At 39.8% G+C, this 18,804-nt stretch overlaps 2 long non-coding RNA genes across 2 annotated transcripts in view; one reads left to right on the top strand and one right to left on the bottom strand.

The window, feature by feature from the left end:
- Positions 1-18,804, bottom strand: part of LOC140614759 (uncharacterized) — a 25,870-nt gene continuing 7,066 nt past the window's right edge. The window contains exons 3-4 of the long non-coding RNA XR_012015544.1: positions 1,878-1,907; positions 1-714 (exon numbers count right to left, since the gene is read on the bottom strand). This is a non-coding gene — a long non-coding RNA (uncharacterized lncRNA). The remainder of the gene's footprint in view (positions 715-1,877; positions 1,908-18,804) is intronic.
- The window catches only part of LOC140614758 (uncharacterized), a 21,672-nt gene continuing 10,829 nt past the window's right edge, over positions 7,962-18,804 (top strand). Inside the window, exons 1-2 of the long non-coding RNA XR_012015543.1 lie at positions 7,962-8,063; positions 9,170-9,245. This is a non-coding gene — a long non-coding RNA (uncharacterized lncRNA). The remainder of the gene's footprint in view (positions 8,064-9,169; positions 9,246-18,804) is intronic.

Raw genomic sequence — 18,804 nt, forward strand, 5'->3', positions numbered from 1 at the left:
TTAAAATATAGTGTATTCGTAGAAAATTTGAGGTTTAGTAAGGCCAACAGATCAAGCGATGATTGTCATTGACTAGATAGTTTATAACTGACAGTTCCCAAAAGGGGAGGTCATGCCATGCCATGCAGGGGCCACACAGAGAAGCACCAGCGTTGGTTAGGAGGCACTAGGGAGGGGGCAAGACCACGTGCAAGAGTATTGCATTTTCTTCAGGAAGGAACAGATAAGGTGTGGTAAGCAGGTTTGGGCTTGGCTAGTTTGCGTTATTTTGGTGGGGTCTAGAGCATAGGGATTGTCCCTGGTTGTCTAGGACCTGACCCTGGGGTGATGAGTGCAGGTGGATAGTGGTTTAGGGGGTGGGAGTCATATAAAGGAGGTAATTGGGGTGTGGGCTCTGGATGGGAATTAGATAACTGGCGGAGGGGCAGGCCCTCCAGAGTGAGCAGGGCCCCAGATGTCAAAGCATCAGAATACAGAAAACAAAAGACATGGCTAATGTAGTGCCAGGATGACTGCATATCTGGGACTTTTTGTGCAGAATGGGAGCCCCAGGGTGGAAGATCCAGTCTCCCTGGGAGCTGCCATTTCCCTTACCTTTTGGAGAGCCTATTACGTCCCAAGAGACTCTCTCTCCTCTCAGTTTTGGGAACTGTTATCTTCTCTTAAATCAGCTACATCAACTGACACCGTCTGCGTTAATTACGATACTTGTGGCTGCAAGTCATAAAGAAAAAAGAAAACCTCAATTCAACTTGGCTTTAATAAATAAAGGGACGTTTTGGCTCACTTACTGGTAGGAAAGCCTTCAGGTGTGGTTACAGGATCTCTAGTGCCACGTGTGTGGTTTGAAAGTAGGACCATGAATTTTTTGATGCTTCTCTTTTCAAAAAGTGAAGACGCCTCATTCCCCTTGCATTCAGTATGTGCTGGACTTGGCAGCTTGCTTCTAAGGAATAGACTTTGCACAAGTCACGGTGTGTGACTTTTGAGACTATGACATAAAAGGCGTTAAAGTTTCCTTACTGTGGAGGAAGTCAGTTATCATGTTGCAAGAACACCTAAGCCTACAGAGAGGGTCCTACCCACAGCAGTCACGAACCTGCCAACTCTGAGAAAGGGCCATCTTCGAACCAGCTTGTCCGGCTTCAGACGAGCCTTCAGATGAGTGCAGCCCCACCCGATGTCTTGATTGCCATCTCATAAAAGACGCTGAGAACCAGAACCACCCAGACAGGCCACCCCCAAACCCCTTGTCCAAAGAGACTGTATGAGAAAATAACTTTGTGATTTTTAAGGCATTTAATTTTAGGATAGTTGGTTACCCAGCGATAGATAATGATGGTGCCTATTGCTGCTATTTTCCCCTGTTATGCCTTTTTCCACATGGCAGCTTACTTCTTACTAAGCTCACCTCCCTCATGAGGGTAAAATGGCTGTATTAGTTCCGGGTCTGACAAACAAACACCTCACTATCCAAAAGGAGAGTCTGTGTGGATATCTTAGAATCCTGAGCAATTGTCTTAAGCTTCTGACAGACTGGGCCACCCCTGGACCAATCCCTGAATTAGGGAAATAACATAGGCTGACCAAGAAAGCCCTGGGTTACCTGAACTATGACAAGTGGAAAGAACTTACCTAAACCTCCTGTCTGCTACACATGCCTCCCTGGGAGGCCCCTTCCAGAAACCCTAAGCTTTTGAAAACAAAAGCAACAACAAAGAGTTGCCTTCATGCAATGGACATTTCTATTGCCAATGTTCCCTGGAGACAAAAGGAAATAAAAACTTGGCTTCCTTTTTTGTCACAGGAGCGGGGATGTGGAGGCGAAAATATGATGACAGCAAAATACAAATTACAATCTCCATAAATTAACTTACCCCATATTTTAGTGGGTCTCTGATGGCTCCCTGTAAGATAACAGAAAATATATATATTGGTCTCTGCACCCAGTTCCTGGCATGAAAGTCCTAAAACTCTTGTAATTGCCTGAGTGACTAGAGTGCGAAGAACATCTTTTGTTCTAAAACTTGGTCTTTGATCCTAGTTCCTGACACAGAGTTCTTAAATCCTTTGGTATTTCCCAGGTGATAGCAGTGTCTTTTCTTATAATGAAACAACTCTGGGTTCCTGGATAGGCTCTGGTCACCAAAAAGACCAAGCCATGATTAAGAGCTTGAAAGCTTTAATCCCATAGCTCACTCTCCAAAGAAAGGAAAGAGGCTGGAAATGGAGGCAATGATGCATCACACCTACATGGTGAAGCCTCCATACAAATCCTAAAAGTATGGAGTTTGGAGAGCTTCCAGGTGGGCAAACACATGGAGGTACAGGGAGAGAAGAATGACTGCAGAGGGCGTGGAAGCTCCTTGCCCCTTTCCATATACCTTGTCCTACTCATCTCTTCCCTCTGGATGTTTGTTTACCTGTATCCTTTATCATATCCTTTTATAATAAAAAATAAACTGTTTTCCTGAGTTCTGTGAACCACTCTAGCATATTAATGGAACCTGAAGAGGAGGTCATGGGAACCTCCAGTTTAGAGCTGATCGATCAGACATAGAGGTGACAACTGGGCTTGCAATTAGCACCTGAACTGCTTGGGGGTGGTCTTATAGGACTGAACATCTGATGCTATGTCCAGGTACACGGTAGCAGAATTGAGTTCAATTGTAGGAAACCCAGCTGGAGTTGCAGAGAATTGCTTGTTGTGAGAGAACCACCCACCTCTAGTGTTCTGAGTATAGCAGCTCTGTGAGAGTAAGGGAGAAACACAGGACTGCCTTTCTGAACACTCCCAAATCTATATCCCTAGCCCAGAAGCCCTTCTCAAACTCCAGAATCATATCCAACTGCCTCCTGATATGTCTATGTTGTCGCCTAATAGACACCTCAAATTAAACATATCCAAACTGAGATCCCGATTCACCTCCACAAACATGCTCATGATCCACATTCAATCCATTGGAAATCATGCTGGCCCTCCTCCAGAATTCATCTCCAATTGCATGACTTCTCACTACTTTCTATTACCCCTGGGTCATGATCGTCTCTCACCTCTATTACTGCCTCCTAGCCAACTTCCCTTGCTTCCTACACATCTATTTTCAACACAGTAGCTGGGAAACCCTCGTATGCTCAAAACAAATGTTCGAAATATTGTAGTGTTTTCCATTTTGTTCAGAGTAAAACTCTAAACCCTTAAAACAACCTTAACAAGGTGTTATATGATCCCATGACATCCTAGGCCCCCAGTTCTCCCCATTCGGTTTTTGTTTTTTGTTATTTTTAACTCTGTTTTAGATACACTTGCCTTCTTCACCCTCAACCATGCCAGGAAACTTCTTACCTTGGGGCCTTTGCACCAGCTGTTCCTTCTGCCTGTGAGGGTCTTCTCCTGGCCACCCACTCAGGTAATTCCTTTACCTTCTCAGCAATGCCCACCTGCACCCCTCTATTTAACCATGGGACCTATGTATCCCTATTCTGCCCTCCCAAGCCTGCCTTGTCCTATCATACTTTCATTTTTTTTCTAGAACTTATCATCTATATAATTCATTTGTGAATTATACTCATTGACTACCAGCATCCCTTGTACTTCATAGATCCCACAAGAACCAGGGCTCTTTATACATCTTTTTCATGGCTGTATCCCAGTTCTGAGGATTCAGAACCTCAGAGCAGGTGTTTAGTAAATATGTGTCAAGTGAGTGAATGGCTGGCTCACACCATTCCCATGACATGGGGACTCTTTTCATGTACATTTGTGGAGTGGTTCCGGAAGTTGCTGGAGCTCACAAGACAAGAACAACTGGGATTAAAGTCTGGCCCACATTCCTCCCCACCAGAAATCTCTGTAATTAGACCCATCTCCTCCCTTCTGCCATAATTTGGAGCATAATTATGGAGATCTTATTTTTTAATCAGAGCAGATTTCATTAAGTTGAAGAAAATGTAAAAAATATGAAGATAGCCTGAGGCTAGGAATGCTATCAGTGAAATGAGGCTCTTAACTTACATGATTTGACATCTGGGAAATATATTTAGTGATCACTTTTGTCTTCAAATATGTAACAGTGTCCTAAAAAATGTCTTCCTCCCAACTGTTTCCATCTTCACCTAGGCATATTGATCTGTGCGTGTGCGCAGATGCACCCACACAATTACAAAACCGATGAATCTCTGTATATGTATATATTTTTTTGAAATATTTAATGCTTCTGACCTCACTCCACTGAATAATCAATGGACAAAATGTGCTCCTGTTGTATCATCAGAGGCCCAGGAACTTGTGTTATTCTGAGAAGTACACTTGCCCACTAGGGAAAGACAGGTGAGTCTGGAATTTGAGAGCCACCAGGGTCAAGACCCACCTTCCTACTCTTCCACCCCTGCCAGCCACTTATGCCATCCATGGCTGTACAACCCTGGCTTTGCCCTATCCCTTGGCTTCACCACTGGGGATGGTCTGCCTCTGAATGCTTGATGAAACATGGGGCATACACAAATTTATCCAAGGTGAATGGAGTTTACATTCAGGGCTAGCATATACTTTAGAAAACCAACCACTTGATTTCTGGTGTTATAATTCAAATTAGATTAGGTGGCCCAGGGTGAACTCCAACATATTCTAATAACCCTCATAACGTAGCACTTAACTCACTTTTGAATTAAAGCCTGTTTCCTTGGCTCTATATCCCTATAGGCAATAAAGTCTCGGAGAGTGAAAGCTTATCTGACTCACCAACGTGGCTGTAACCTCTGTGCCTGACACACAGTAGGCATTCTGTAATTAATTTAATGCTTGTTAGATTGCATAAAGGAATTCATTAATAATGTAATCAGAGAATTACATTAGAAGAACATTTATAAATAATGCATACAAAAAAGGGAATTGATTAGTAAGACTGCACCAGGGTTGAATCAGCTGCTTCCATAGAAGAGACTGAATTCTGGTCACCAGAAAGACATCCTTTGGCATATAATCCTATGGCCACTGATCTTATTAAGCTGATTACTACGAAATCTTGGCAGGAATACTGCTAAAGAAGCTATGGGGATTTCAGTTCAATGAGCCTGAACATTCTATTTATTGAAAAGGACCAAAATGGAATGGGCTGCCTCTGGGGTGGTAAATGCTGTGTCATTCAGAAGTTGAATGCCATTTTCTGAAGGGCCTCTGCAATCACGTAGAGAATTAGACTAAGAACATTTTAAGGTCCCTTTAATCTGTTACTTTATGAGTGGCCTTGAGGGGGTCTATAACTGGGAAGCCAAATGTGAATTATTCTAGAAGTGCTACAGAGAATGCACCTGGAGCAAGCCTAGAACCAAATGCCAAGGGGTACTCTGATGGCTTCCCCAGGGCAGTCACCCATGTACCAGGAAATGGATCTTGATTCTATTGCAAGTAGAGACCTTGGAAATGCTGGGTGGCTAATGAAGAAAAGTGAAATAACTAAAATTTAAAAACATTTTTAGTATTTGGGTGCCAGTAACCCTGACTTCACCCCAGGCTCATATGACTTAGAGGAAATACCTATTATACTTGCCCCTACCCCCAGTGCTGGCTCTTCAGATTGTTGTTCAAAACTCATTATATCCTTTCTTTGACCACCCCCAACACCACCAATAAAGTTTACCTCCTCTTTTCCTTACCCGTATTCTGTAATCACCCATTCTTTGTCCTATGCCATCTGGATATTTAAATGATTAGATCTAGAAAACCATAATTTTAGAAGGTACAGAATTTTCTTCATTCAGGGCTAGAATTTGCTCTTAGGGCAGATAGACTCTACTCTTTGCTTTATTTTTCGTTTAATTGTGTAGAAATCTGGTAGGTATCTACCCAAGAAGTGATTCTAATGCAGATGCTTTAGGCTGTGGATATTAAATATTCTAGCTACTAAAGGAAATTCACTCATTCATTTATTCAACAAATATTTCAGTGCCTGTGTATCCGGCTCAAATTGAGGTCTTGGCAGGACTTTTGAGGCAACTAAGCAATCTTTACAGGGCCTTATTTATGCCAACATGAGAAAACCTTCCCACTTGTGAGACTCCCTCTCACACCCTCCACACCTCCATTCTTGGGGTCTAAACAGAGCTCCACATGCTCAGTGGCCAACTGATCTTCCACAGGCCTCCACATCCCCAGGATGTGGATGGAAGAAGCACCAGACGAGTCTGGAAGAAGCACCAGAGCTAAGAGTCCTCCTTGACAAGACCCTACCCATCCCTTCCCTCTCAACACTCACAACTTCACCATCCATCTGTATGTCCTTGGTCTTCATTTTGTTAGTCACTGCAGGAAGCTCACATCCCCCAGTTCATTCCTCATCCCCAAGATCTCCAAAATATGTTCTGCATGTTCTGACCCATCTCATAACCCTCTCCAACTTCTAAAATGGTCAACTATCTGGAATTCATGGTCATAATAAGCAAGGTTCCCCAAACAAGCCTTCTCTATAAGCTGCCTTCATCTTTTTTTTTTTTTAAGATTTTATTCATTTATTCATGAGAGACAGAGAGAGAGAGAGACAGGCAGAGGGAGAAGCAGGCTCCATGCAGGGAGCCTGACATGGGACTCTATCCCAGGATCTGGGGATTACGCCCCAGGCTGAAGGCGGCGCTAAACTGCTGAGCCACCCGGGGTTGCCCTTCATCTTCTGACTCTAACTGAAACCTGGCTCTTCCCTGAGGGCACTGCTCCCACTGCAGTGGCTCCAACACCCCTCCTTTCACTGGAGCTGATGGGGAGAAGTCCTTCCAATTCCTCATTGTCGCTTCCCTGCCATTATCTCCTCTTACTAGTGTAAGAGTCATAGCTCTGACTCCCATGTCATCAGACTTCATCACCCACCATCTCTCACTCTTCCCATCATCTGTCCACCCTGTGTGAGTCCCACAGTTTCTTCAATATTTGGGGTCCTCTTCACATGACCCATGTCCATCAATATCTGTCCCTCCAACCCTCTTCCTATCATAATGCTGGATGACTTTAACATATACATATTTGATCCTTCTACTATCCTGATCTCCAGTGTGTTGACCTCCTCTCCTCCAATGGTCTTGTTCTCATGGAAATGAACCCAAGCTGGAACTCACTATAGAAAAGAAAATTTCCCGCAGACAATTTACTGTTCTAACAGGCTTTTCTTCAGTCATTCGTGAATCAGGCAGCATTGATCCAGCAGATAGAAAGGATCTCCAAAAAGCTGTACAAGGCAAGAGATTTTTATAGACCAAAGTGAGCAGGAACAAGGAAGATAGGGTGGCATTTGCTTTCCTTATCTGGAGCCAAGTAAGACTTGTGCTGAGCAGGCGTCTGCTGATTGGTTGACCTGGGCCTCCCATTTCTGGGAGAACCAGCACAGAAACTTAGTAACGTTTTGGTTTGCGGATATGGGGTTTAACATGATGACTCCATCTTGGGCCTAATCTGGTTACTTTAACAATTATGCAATATTTTTGGAGCCCATGAAAATATTTTAATTTATAATTAGAAGAAAAAGTAAATATATTTAGCCTAGATATTAGTCATCTAAATATATGCTACTACTATATATTTATATAGACAACATATAATCATAATGAAACCTCTTAAAAGCATGGAGCTGAACAAAAATCAAAATAGCTGCACTAGTGCTCCAGCGAAGTTCAATTTTAAACTAATATTTTTACCTCTCTTCTGCAAACCTCCTCTCCTCCCTTCTTAGCTTTTTGCTTCAGGAACCCTGGACCACCCTAAAGACAGGACAAAGGAGGCTGGCAGCAAGTACACAATTCCTGTCAAACCAGCTAGATCCTGTATTTCCCTATAAAACCCCTCAGCCCCTTCCTCCAGGCTGGCTTGCAGTTTTTTGAAGGCTGCAACCCACTGCACCCTCCTTTGGCAAAACAGTAAAGCTATTGTTCTTTTTTTTTTTTTTTTTAAGATTTTATTTATTTATTTATGAGAGACACAGAGATTGAGAGAGAGAGGCAAAAACAGAGGCAGAGGGAGAAGCAGGGAGCCTAAAGTGGGACTCCATCCCAGGACTCCAAGATCACACCCTGGGCCTAAGGTAGGAGCTAAACCGCTGAGCCACCCAGGGATCCCCAGCTATTGTTCTTTTTATCCCAAACTCTGTCTTTGTGTTATAGTTTGGCTCCAAAGCACGGAGGTCAGTTTTCAACAACAATCATATATAAATATGCAATAATGTAATTATTTATCATTTTGTTGTGTTAATTAGCATATTATATTATTAATTATTATGTAATTTTATATGATTATATATATATATATTTTTTTAATGGAGGAAGAGGCTTACAAAGGCAAAATTGTCTAGAGCCCACAAAAGTCATAACGTGGCCCTGAGCCTTCAGGTTCTAAATACCAATTAGGTATGTGTGATATCGTGACTATATACTAAGAAATATGTACAGACCAACCTTAGAGATATTTCTGGTTGGGTTCCACACCAGTGCTATAAAGCAAATATCACAATAAAGCAAGTCAAATAAATTTTTTGGTTTCCACTGCGTATACAAGTTATGTTTACACTATGCTGTAGTCTATTAAGTGTGTGATAGCATTACGCCTAAAAAATGTGCATAACTTAATTTAAAAATGCCAACCATCATCTGAGCTTTTATCGAGTTGCAATCACTGATCACAGATCACCACAACAAATACATTAGTAATGAAAAAGTTTGAAATTGTATGAGAATTACGCAAATGTGACACAGACATGAAGTGAGCAAATGCTGTTGGAAAAATGGTGCTGATTGACTTGCTTGAAGCAGGGTTGCCTCAAGCCTTTAATTTGTAAAAAAAAAAAAAAAAAAAAAAAAAAAGAAAGCAACATCTGTGAATCACAATAAAGCCATGTGCGATAAAATGAGGTATGCCTATGTTTAGCCTTTGTTCTCTTTCTGGCACAATCCTTGGAATTTCCTAAGTAAGGAGAGCTATAGAGGTATCTCTGTTACATCAAAGAGGCTGGTTGCCAAAAGAACCAACCAGATTATTAGAGGGGTGGGACTCCAGGGCGGGGAGGGGACTAGAGGTGGAATCAATGGCCATTGGCCAATGACTTGATCAATCATGTCTAAGTCAGGAAGTCTCCACAAAAACTGTGTTTAGAGAGCTTTCATGTTGGTGAACAAAAATCCATCCATATTCCAGGCGCCAAACTCCATTGGCCAGAAGCTCCTGTGTTTGGGACCTCTCCCTATGGATCTCTTCATCTGGCTGTTCATTTGTATCCTTTGATATACTTTGCGATAAACCAGTAAACTAGTTTTCTGACTTCTGTGGGCCATTCTAGCAAATCAATGGAACCCAAGATGGTGGTTGTGGGACCCTCTGATTTATAGCAAGGTGTTCAGAAACACAAGAAACCACTTGGATCTGAGATTGGCATTTGAAGTGAGAAGGGGGCAGTCTTATGGGGCTGAGCCATTAACCTGTGGAGTCTGACACTAATTCCAGGTAGTGTCACAGTTGAGTTAAACTTGTGGGACACTCAGTGAGCATCTGCAGAGAATCAAGTTAATTATTTAGTGGTGTAGTAAGAGCCACAGACTGGAATATGGACAACATTCCACTCACAAATATACTTCTCCAACTTAAACCTCTACCATGAATTCCAAATTTGTTTGTCTGTCAGTCTAATATCTAATTTTTCTTGCAATCTTAAAATACACAAATCAACCTACTGATCAGAATGAATCCAGATTTTGAGAGTCTGAAGCTTGTATCATCTGAGGGTCCCTCTTTTAAAAAATGTATTAAAATTTTTGGCATAAAATAAATGTTTACTTAAAATAAGTAAATATTTACTTAAAATGTTAAAAGGTGGGGCACCTGATTGGCTCAGTGGTTGAGCCTTTGGCTCAGGTGGCAATCCCAGGGCCCTGGGATCAAGTCCCACATCTGGCTCCACGCAGGGAGCCTGCTTCTCCCTCTGCCTCTCTCTGTGTCTCTCATGAATAAATAAATAAATAAAATCTTTTAAAAAAAATGTTAAAAGGTAACTGAGACATATTAATAAATTTAAGAGTTCATTTGAGCACAAATCAACCAGTTAGGTTAGTGCCAAACCAGAAGTGGTTAAAGGCACCCCACTGACAGAAGCTGGAGAAAGATGTAAGAAGAGGTGGTAGCAAAGAAAGGAAATTATTTGATTGGCTATAGCTTAAAGCTTAACTGGTCGTTTTTGATTGATTGTCCTTAAGTTTCAATTTCATAACCTTGAGGCATTTTATACACACAGGCTTAGATTTTGGGTTGTTATGTAGGCTCCCACCTCACAAGAGCTACTTCAGTCTAATGGCTTCCTTGTTTAATTAATTTAACAAGAGTGAGAGAAAAAAAATCACAACTAGATCCAAATTTTAAAAAGTCAACAAATCCTGTGAATACCACAATACCCAGAAGCAATATTTTGATTAATTATCTACCTGACACACCTATCATACTTCTCCTACCATTGGGGGTGCATACTCTTTGCTAAACTCTTCATTTTCTACACCAAAAATAAAAAGACAGCTAGGTCTTTCCAATAACATGGTTGATGAAAGTAGATTTTTAATACTAATATTTTAGAAAGTTTCCTTCAGCTTTACAAACTGCTATTTGTAATGTCATGTATGTTTTTAGGGTTGTTTTCATATTTGGGGAAATCTCCACCCAGTTTCCTTCACAGATGAGTTGTAAGATTTCAGAATATTTCAAGCTTTTCTTTCCAATACTTTTTTGAATTGACAATACTCTTTAATCAGTTATTGTTGGTATCATATTGTGTTGGCGGTCTTGACTTCTCTGTTATCTTCATTAATGTCATTGGTTTTTGTTTTTGTTTTTGCCAAATTAGCAATGTGCCTGTTTAATCACTTCTTATAATTAGATCAGCAAATTTATGGGATGATCAAGTTTATAACATATTTTATTTTTTTTTAAGATTTTATTTATTTTTTTGAAAGAGAGAGAGTGTGAGCAGAGGAGGAATAAAGAGGAGGGAAAGAATCCCAAACAGACTCCTTGCTGATCACAAAGCCCCATGTGGGCTCAATCCCACAACCCTGAGATCATGACCTGAGCTGAATCCAAGAGCTGAATGCTCAACTCACTGAGCCCTTAACTTATTTTAAATTTATCTCTCTCTCAATGAATTGCTGCTTTCAGTATAATCTGAAAATTTTGTTACAATTCACTTCTCAGTATCACAATAACTTCTGTTGATTTCACTGTTCATCTTTATTGTTTTTGCTTTGTATTCCATTAATTTTAATCTAAATCTCCTGTCAGTTCTTTAAAAAACTGGCATTTAAAGATGTCAAATGGTACCCTTTAAAAACATTCAAAACAGTAGTCTACAATTTCTCACTCATTTAGCTTAAACATTCCGAAACCCTTTTCTAAACTGCAGTGAGAGTAACATATTCAGGGACGCCTGGGTGGCTCAGCAGTTGACCATCTGCCTTTGGCTCAGATGATGATCCTGGGGTTCTAGGATCGAGTCCCACATGGGGCTCCCTCCCGCAGGGAGCCTGCTTCTCCCTCTGCCTATGTCCCTGCCTCTCTCTCTGTGTCTCTCATGAATAAATAAAAAAGTAAAAATCTTTAAAAAGATAAAAAAGAGTAGTATATTCATGCATTACTAAATACATATTTTCAACAAAAAAAGAAGAAAACATCTATTTTGTAATGATAGTATCCACTCTATCATCCAATGTATTCCTGAAAGGAAAGAATTGTTTTGACTTGGTCTTGGTGAAAACCAAATCCAACACTTACAATTGTATCTATCCAAAGGTTAGAATTTTCCATAGACTAGCTCTGACTCCATGTTTCTGCTTTTGATCTTTATGTCTGTTTTCAACAAAGCCAAAGTGATCCTGCTAAAAAGCAAGTCAGGCGACACCAATACCCTGCTCAAGATCATCCAGTGGATGCTATCTCACTGTTAGTAAAAACCAATAGCTATACAACCCTACATAGTCAGGACCAGGAACCTCTCTGACCTCACTCCCATTGTTCTCCCTCTTTCACTTTGCTCAAGCTACACAGCTTCTTGCTTTCCCTTGAATTCTCCCAGGACTCTCTGCCTCAGGGCCATTGTACATGCTATTCTCTTTGCCTAAAATGCCGTTCTGTGAGATGTACCCATAGCTCTCACTTCCTTCCCTTCTCTCCTTTTGCTTCACCACTCACTCCCTCACTTCCTTCAGATCTTCTCAAACATCAACACAGTGAGACCTTTCTTGATCACTCTATTTAAAATCAGCCCCCAATACCTTTTACCACTTAAAAAAATTTCCCCTACCTCTTATCATCAAAAGTACTCTGCACCCCTAAGGTTTATATGAGCATTCAATAAAAATTAGTTGATTGAATGTATGAAAGGCCAAAAGTCAAGGCCTTTCTTGGTGGGCTGGGGGTGGGGGTGGGGGGTTAAATACAACGTGAATAGAACCTTTCTGGAATATCATTGCTCATTTTAGGGGAACAAGTGTTTTGTCAAGTACTTGCTCGTTTGTTTTCTCAATCAGCAAGTCGATAAGTATTTGGTGTTTGCTGCATGCCTAATTCTGCACTAGGTATTGAGCACAAACTGGTAAGGGAAGGAAACATGGTCCCTGCTCTCCTGAAGCTCAAAGCTTCTGGAAAGAGAGAAATGCTATGAAAACAAGCTGATTGGAGTCTTGGCACATCACTATTTGAACATGTTTTACTTATGACTGGGCAAGCCAGGCTCCTGGAAATTCACTTTTGGCATATTCTACAGGTCCATTAGTCTTAAACACATGATTAACCAAGACAGCAGCATCATATGCAATGAATTTCAAGCCAGCCATGGATGGAAGATACTTAAAGTTAAAGAAACAATAAATGTCTTCTTAAATTTCTTTTTAGTCTCACATGCTGTGTTAATAGCTGTCATTATTGAGATTTGATGACATCTGTATTCCTAAAGGAGGAGCCAGTGGGGCTGGCACTTTGGGTTTTGGATCGCCTTCAAGCAATGAGATTTAGACTCTTTATCTAACTTAAATATTCAGAGAACATGCACATCAACTCCCCAACTCAGGCTGCCACAGATTTGGAACAGACTTTCTCACCCTGATCTCAGATGGCCATGATATTTTTTGAATATGTGCATCCTGTCTGCTTTAATACATAGTATTTCACAAGTTTTAGTCATTGCAACTAGAGCGTAGGCAAGGTGGGGGTGGTGTGAGGGAAGAGATTCTCACTGTGAAGAAATGTGAGACTAGCAGCTATTCAAACCAAAATTGTCCATATTTCCTCTGAACTCGATGAAATTCAAGTCAGAGGAAAAGTGTATCAGTGTCCAGCACACTGTGGGTTCTCAAAAAAAATATTATTGCATAAATTAACATTTCCAAAACTATATTCAGGAGATATTACAGGTGGGGCCACACCCATCCAGGTTAGCAAGCAGAATTGAGGACACTATGTTGTTTCTAATAAACTTAATCATACTTCTTTGGTTTGGCTCATTTGGTTGTCAATGTAACCCAGATGGCCTCAAATTCACTAAACTTCTGGATTCACTCTTTCCTTTCTTCCTTTCTTCCGTTCTTCCTCCCTTCTTTCCTTTCTTCCTTCCTCTTTGTAAATATTGTGTGTGTGTACACATGAGAAATAAAACACGCATACAGAAAAGTAGGTGAAATAAAAGTATATGACCAAATGATTTATCACAAAGTCAATGCTTTGTAACCAGCATCCTGGTCAAGAAATACAACCCTGCCAACACCCAGGAGCCCTCCCCATGCCCACCCAGGTTCCCCATGGCAACCCCTTCCCTACCTCCAAAGGTGACCACTATCCTGACTTTTATGCTAATCATATTCTTGAATTCCCTTTTGGTTTGACCATCTCACATATATCCCCCAAATAACTTTCAGTGAATGGATTCCATACTGTGTGTATGCTCTACATCTAGCTTCTAACTTAATATTTGTGAGATACACATTATTGTATACAGCTATAACTTATCCATTTTAATTATCATATAGCATTAAAAGGCACCTGGGTGTCTCAGTCAGTTAAGCGATTGCCTTCAGCTCAGATCATGACCCCAGAGTCCTGTGATCAGCACCTCAGTCAGGCTCCCTGCTCAGCAGGGGTCTGCTTCTCCCTCAACCTCTCCCACTTGTGCGTTCTCTAATAAGTAAAATCTTTTTAAAAAGTTATCATATAGAAAAAAATAAAATAAAATAAAAAATAAAAAAATAAAAAGTTATCATATAGTATTTTATTATATTACTATACCACTATGATTTATTGATAACATAGCACTATATTCTTATCTATATTCTTACACATCTCAAGATACACAATGTGCATGTATTTCTGATGGGTATTGTTGTGGGTTGAACTATGTCCCCCATAAAGACGTGTTGAAACCCTAATCCCTGGTACCTGTGAATGCAACTTCAATCCTTTCTCATTTTCTGTCCCTTTATATTTCATGAATATCTAATCTAAAGCATGAATTCAGTTTTTTATTAACTCTAAGCATGAATTTAGTTTTTTTTATCAACTCTAATAATCTTTGATTTTCAATCAGAGGGTTTAGTCCATTTGTTTCCTTATTATTGATGTGGGGGTGTTTTAATTTACCATTTTATTATTTATTTTCTCTTCATCCCACATATTCTAGCTCCCTTTGTTCTCCTTTCCTACTTTCTCTTGCAATATTTTTACTTGCTCAATTTTTCTCTTCTATTAGCTAGGAAGCCAAATGCTGTTTTGTCATTCTTTTAGTGGCTGCCTTAGAGATTACATTATGGTTTATGAATTTATCCAATCCAAATTAATTGGTGCTTTTACCTTCATCTTGGACAATGTAAAACTCTTAGAACATTTCAACTCTCACTTATGTGCTCTTCATCTTATAATTTATAAATTTAATTTAAACACTGTTAAATGGTAAATAATTTAAATGGTTTTACACAGTAAATATTATTTCTATTTACTTCCTTTTATTGCACTTTATTCCTTCCTACACAACCAACTGGTATTATTTCTTTCTGCCCTTTAGGACTCCCTGTAGTTCAGTCTACTGGTTATGAATTTTTCTCCATTTACTTTACATTCAGCTGAAAGTGTCTTTGTTTCTTATTTATTCTTGAGGATGTTTCTGATGGATATAAAATTCTAAGGTTGACAGTTTTCTTTTAGCACTTAAAAGTTCTTACTCCACTGTCCAGTGGCTTCCATTCTTTCTATTGATGTGTTAGTTGTTGATCTTATTATTGTGACTTTGAAGATTATATGACTTTGTTATGTTGCTGATTTTAAGATTATTTCCATGTCTTTGATTTCTGATCTAAACACATCATAGTAAAGATTGTGAGATTCTTTTTATTTGTCATGGAAGACATTTGTAGGGAGTCTTAAAAGACTAGATTCACATTGCTCATCAATTTTGAAAATTTGCAGCCACTATCTCCTCAGGTATGACTTCTTCCCCATTCCTTCTCTCTCTCTCTGTCCCTCTCTCCCTTGTGCTATTTCTCCCTCCCACCCTTTCTCCCTCTCTCCCTTCTCTCTCTCTCTCTCTCTCTCTCTCTGTCCCCCCCTTCCTGTCCTCTGCTTACTGGGATATTAATAATACAAAAATTAAATTGATCTGGGATATTCCTAGATCTTTTTGTCTCTTATCTTCTACTCTGTTTTCCTACCTCTGCTTCTCTGTGTTTCAGTCTCGGTGATCTCTTTAAATCTATCTTCTAATGTGTTAATTTTCTCATTAACTCTTAAACCCATTGATTGCATCCTCAATTTTGGTTTTGAGATCTAGGATATTCATTTGATTCTTTTTAAAAAAAAATAGCTTTCTGCTCTTTCCTTAAATTCTAGACATTGTATTTTATCCCCTTGAATACTGTAATTCCCACTACTTTAAAGACTGTTTCTGATCATTCTAAAATAGTAAGCCCTATTGGTTCTGCCTCTGATGGTTTTTCATTCCTTTGGTTTGTCTCCTTGTGTTTCTGGTTAGTTTTTATTCAGCCCAGGATGCTGTCTTTATAAAATTGTGTGCAGGAATAATCTGTGACTGACCTGATCATATCTTCTTTCTGATAGGATTGACATTTGCCACTGCCTGGTGTTTGGCACTGTGGGTTCATCTTAATTGTTAAGGATTGGGATAAAGCAAAGCTAAGTTATAATCCCTGTGATAGGTCCTCAAATTCCATTTCATACTTACTCTTAGGCTCCAAAATTTAAGGACCTACACCTAAAGCAAGTAGAGCTCACCAAGTTTCTCCAATGCCCAACAAATGAGCTGGTTATTAAGCTATTACTACTCAGCTTCAAACCCATTCTTTTATACTCTGCATTGAGATGCTAGGGCTGGAATTCTGTGAAGAACCACATTGCAAATTGAATAAAAATGCTATTCTGTGATTTTGAGCTAAGTACTTATGTCAAAATATCCTCAATCTGGTTGCAATCACTGTACTAATAACAAGTGGTTGTATATGTATATTTAATATGCTTCCATGACAAAATAAAATTTGGTACCCCTGTTTGTCCCTATTGGCATTTCTTTTTCACTTATTGAGCTCGGAAACTAAAAAGTCTTGGATCAAAAATGCAGTAGACATTGTGGCTCTGGATTTGGCAAGCTCTTCATGATGTGCTCATGGCCAAAATGGAGACAGGAGTTGGATGCAGAGCCTGCGGAGGCAGGGTGTCCTGATGGCAGTGTTTTATAACACGTCACCCTGACAACCAAGCCTCACACATTCTATGCTATTTGTCATTAACTTCTCCTCATGGGGCTCTCCCCCCTCCATCTCATGTCCTGTCCTCCTTCTGACCCTTGACTTCATTACCTATTCACAATTCTGCACCTGCTCTTTCCTTGGGATTTGCATTTGAAAATTTGAACAGAAATGAGCTAAGCATTCAATTTAGAAGATTAGAACAAAACAAAGTAAAAGAAATATGAGGGAATTAATAAAGATAAAATGCTGAAAATAATGAATCACAAAAGAAATGCCAGCAGAAATGATAGATAAGCCCAATACTCTAAGAAGTTTGACTAAGAAAAAGTGCAAGACAAATAAATACATCAGGAATGAGAAAGAAGATAAAACCATAGTTGCAAAAAATAGTAAAAATCATTATAAAATATTATACAAAATATTGCCAATAAATTTTCAAATCGAGATGAAGTGGCTGATTTTTCCAGCACAACAGAAATTACCAAAAATTGATTCAAGAAAAAGTAGACTATCTGAACACATTAACAACCACGCAATACACTAGCAAGTTTCCTCATAAATCCACCATTTTAAAAAGTAAAAATAAATAAGAACATTAGACCCTGCTTGTTTTACAGGCAAGATCTAACTAACCTAACCATCAAGGAACATATCATCCAACCTAAAATACTGAAACTGTTTTAGAATATATAAGTGGAAAGTTTCCCAAATCACTTTATAAGTCTAGCATAAGCTTAATACCAAAACTTAATAAATAACATACCAAAGAAAGTCGATCTTGATTAAAAATAAATAAGCAAAAATTCTAAAGAAAATATTTGCAGCTCGTATATTAAAATAATAATACATGTTCAAGGAGGATTTATACCTCAGTGAAGCACTATTAGCATTATAGTATTGTTATGATGTATATTTATTGTCCTCTGCCAGCTATGTTTTTCCCCACCAGTTGCAATGTTTGTAGGGCCAATAAGATGTACCTTCTTGGAGTCTTGTCCTTACTTCTTATGGATGACCATCTGGGTGTCTCAGACCCTGGGATGAAATGTCCCTAAAGCCACTTAACGGGCCTACACAGGCTTCTTCCCCTGTCCATTTTCCCAAGGGTGGTCTGTGCTGTTAGAATGCCCATGCCTGGGGATCCCTGGGTGGCTCAGTGGTTTAGCATCTGCCTTCAGACCAGGGTGTGATCCTGGAGTCCCGGGATTGGGTCCCACATCAGGCTCCGTGCATGGAGCCTGCTACTCCCTCTGCCTAAGTCTCTGCCTCTCTCTGTGTGTCTCTCATGAATAAATAAATAAATAAAATCTTAAAAAACAGAAAAAGCCCATGCCTATACCTCAAGTGCAGCCAAGGGGTGGCTCTTTACAAGGGGGTAAATGATGCCTGAGTGCGTGACCCTGTCTGTACCCTAGCCTGGGGTGGAAAGATAAGGGGAGCAGGCCATGGGTCAGGGAATAACTTTTTCCATACAACTACTTCTGATACAGAACTCGGAGTTCTAAATTTGAACATAGCTCTCCTGGGTTATTGTGAAGATATAATTGTCAAGGTAGGAAGATAGAACATATTCTGTTTAACAATTTGTCAGCTTGTTTTATAGCTTTTAAATATTCAGACACTGGTAAGTAAGCCTTCATTTTTACTCTTGCCTCGGGCCCCACAAAGAGTGAGCCAGCCCACCTCTTCCGGATTTAACACAGGTGAAAAACAATAGCAGACTAGTAAATATAGCATGAATAAATATTAGTGGAATATATATATGTGACACATATATGTATACATACCTATTGTATACATTCATGCAGTTATGTATGTATATGTATATATCCATCTATCAAGAGACCGAATACCTGTGTCTACATAGACATGCAAACATTTGTACATAGCACACATAAATGCATGCACACTAGCAGAAACACAGGAAAAATTGGAGCTTCCAATTCTAGGCAAGGTGGAAAACTACCAGGTGCTGCTGGCCCCCTTTCTCTCTACCAAACTGGAGATGCAGAATAAGTATAGGGAAACGGACCAAATGCAGGGCCAGTC

The sequence above is a fragment of the Canis lupus genome, chromosome 23, assembly GCF_048164855.1.
Source record: "Canis lupus baileyi chromosome 23, mCanLup2.hap1, whole genome shotgun sequence".
Taxonomy (NCBI): domain Eukaryota; kingdom Metazoa; phylum Chordata; class Mammalia; order Carnivora; family Canidae; genus Canis; species Canis lupus.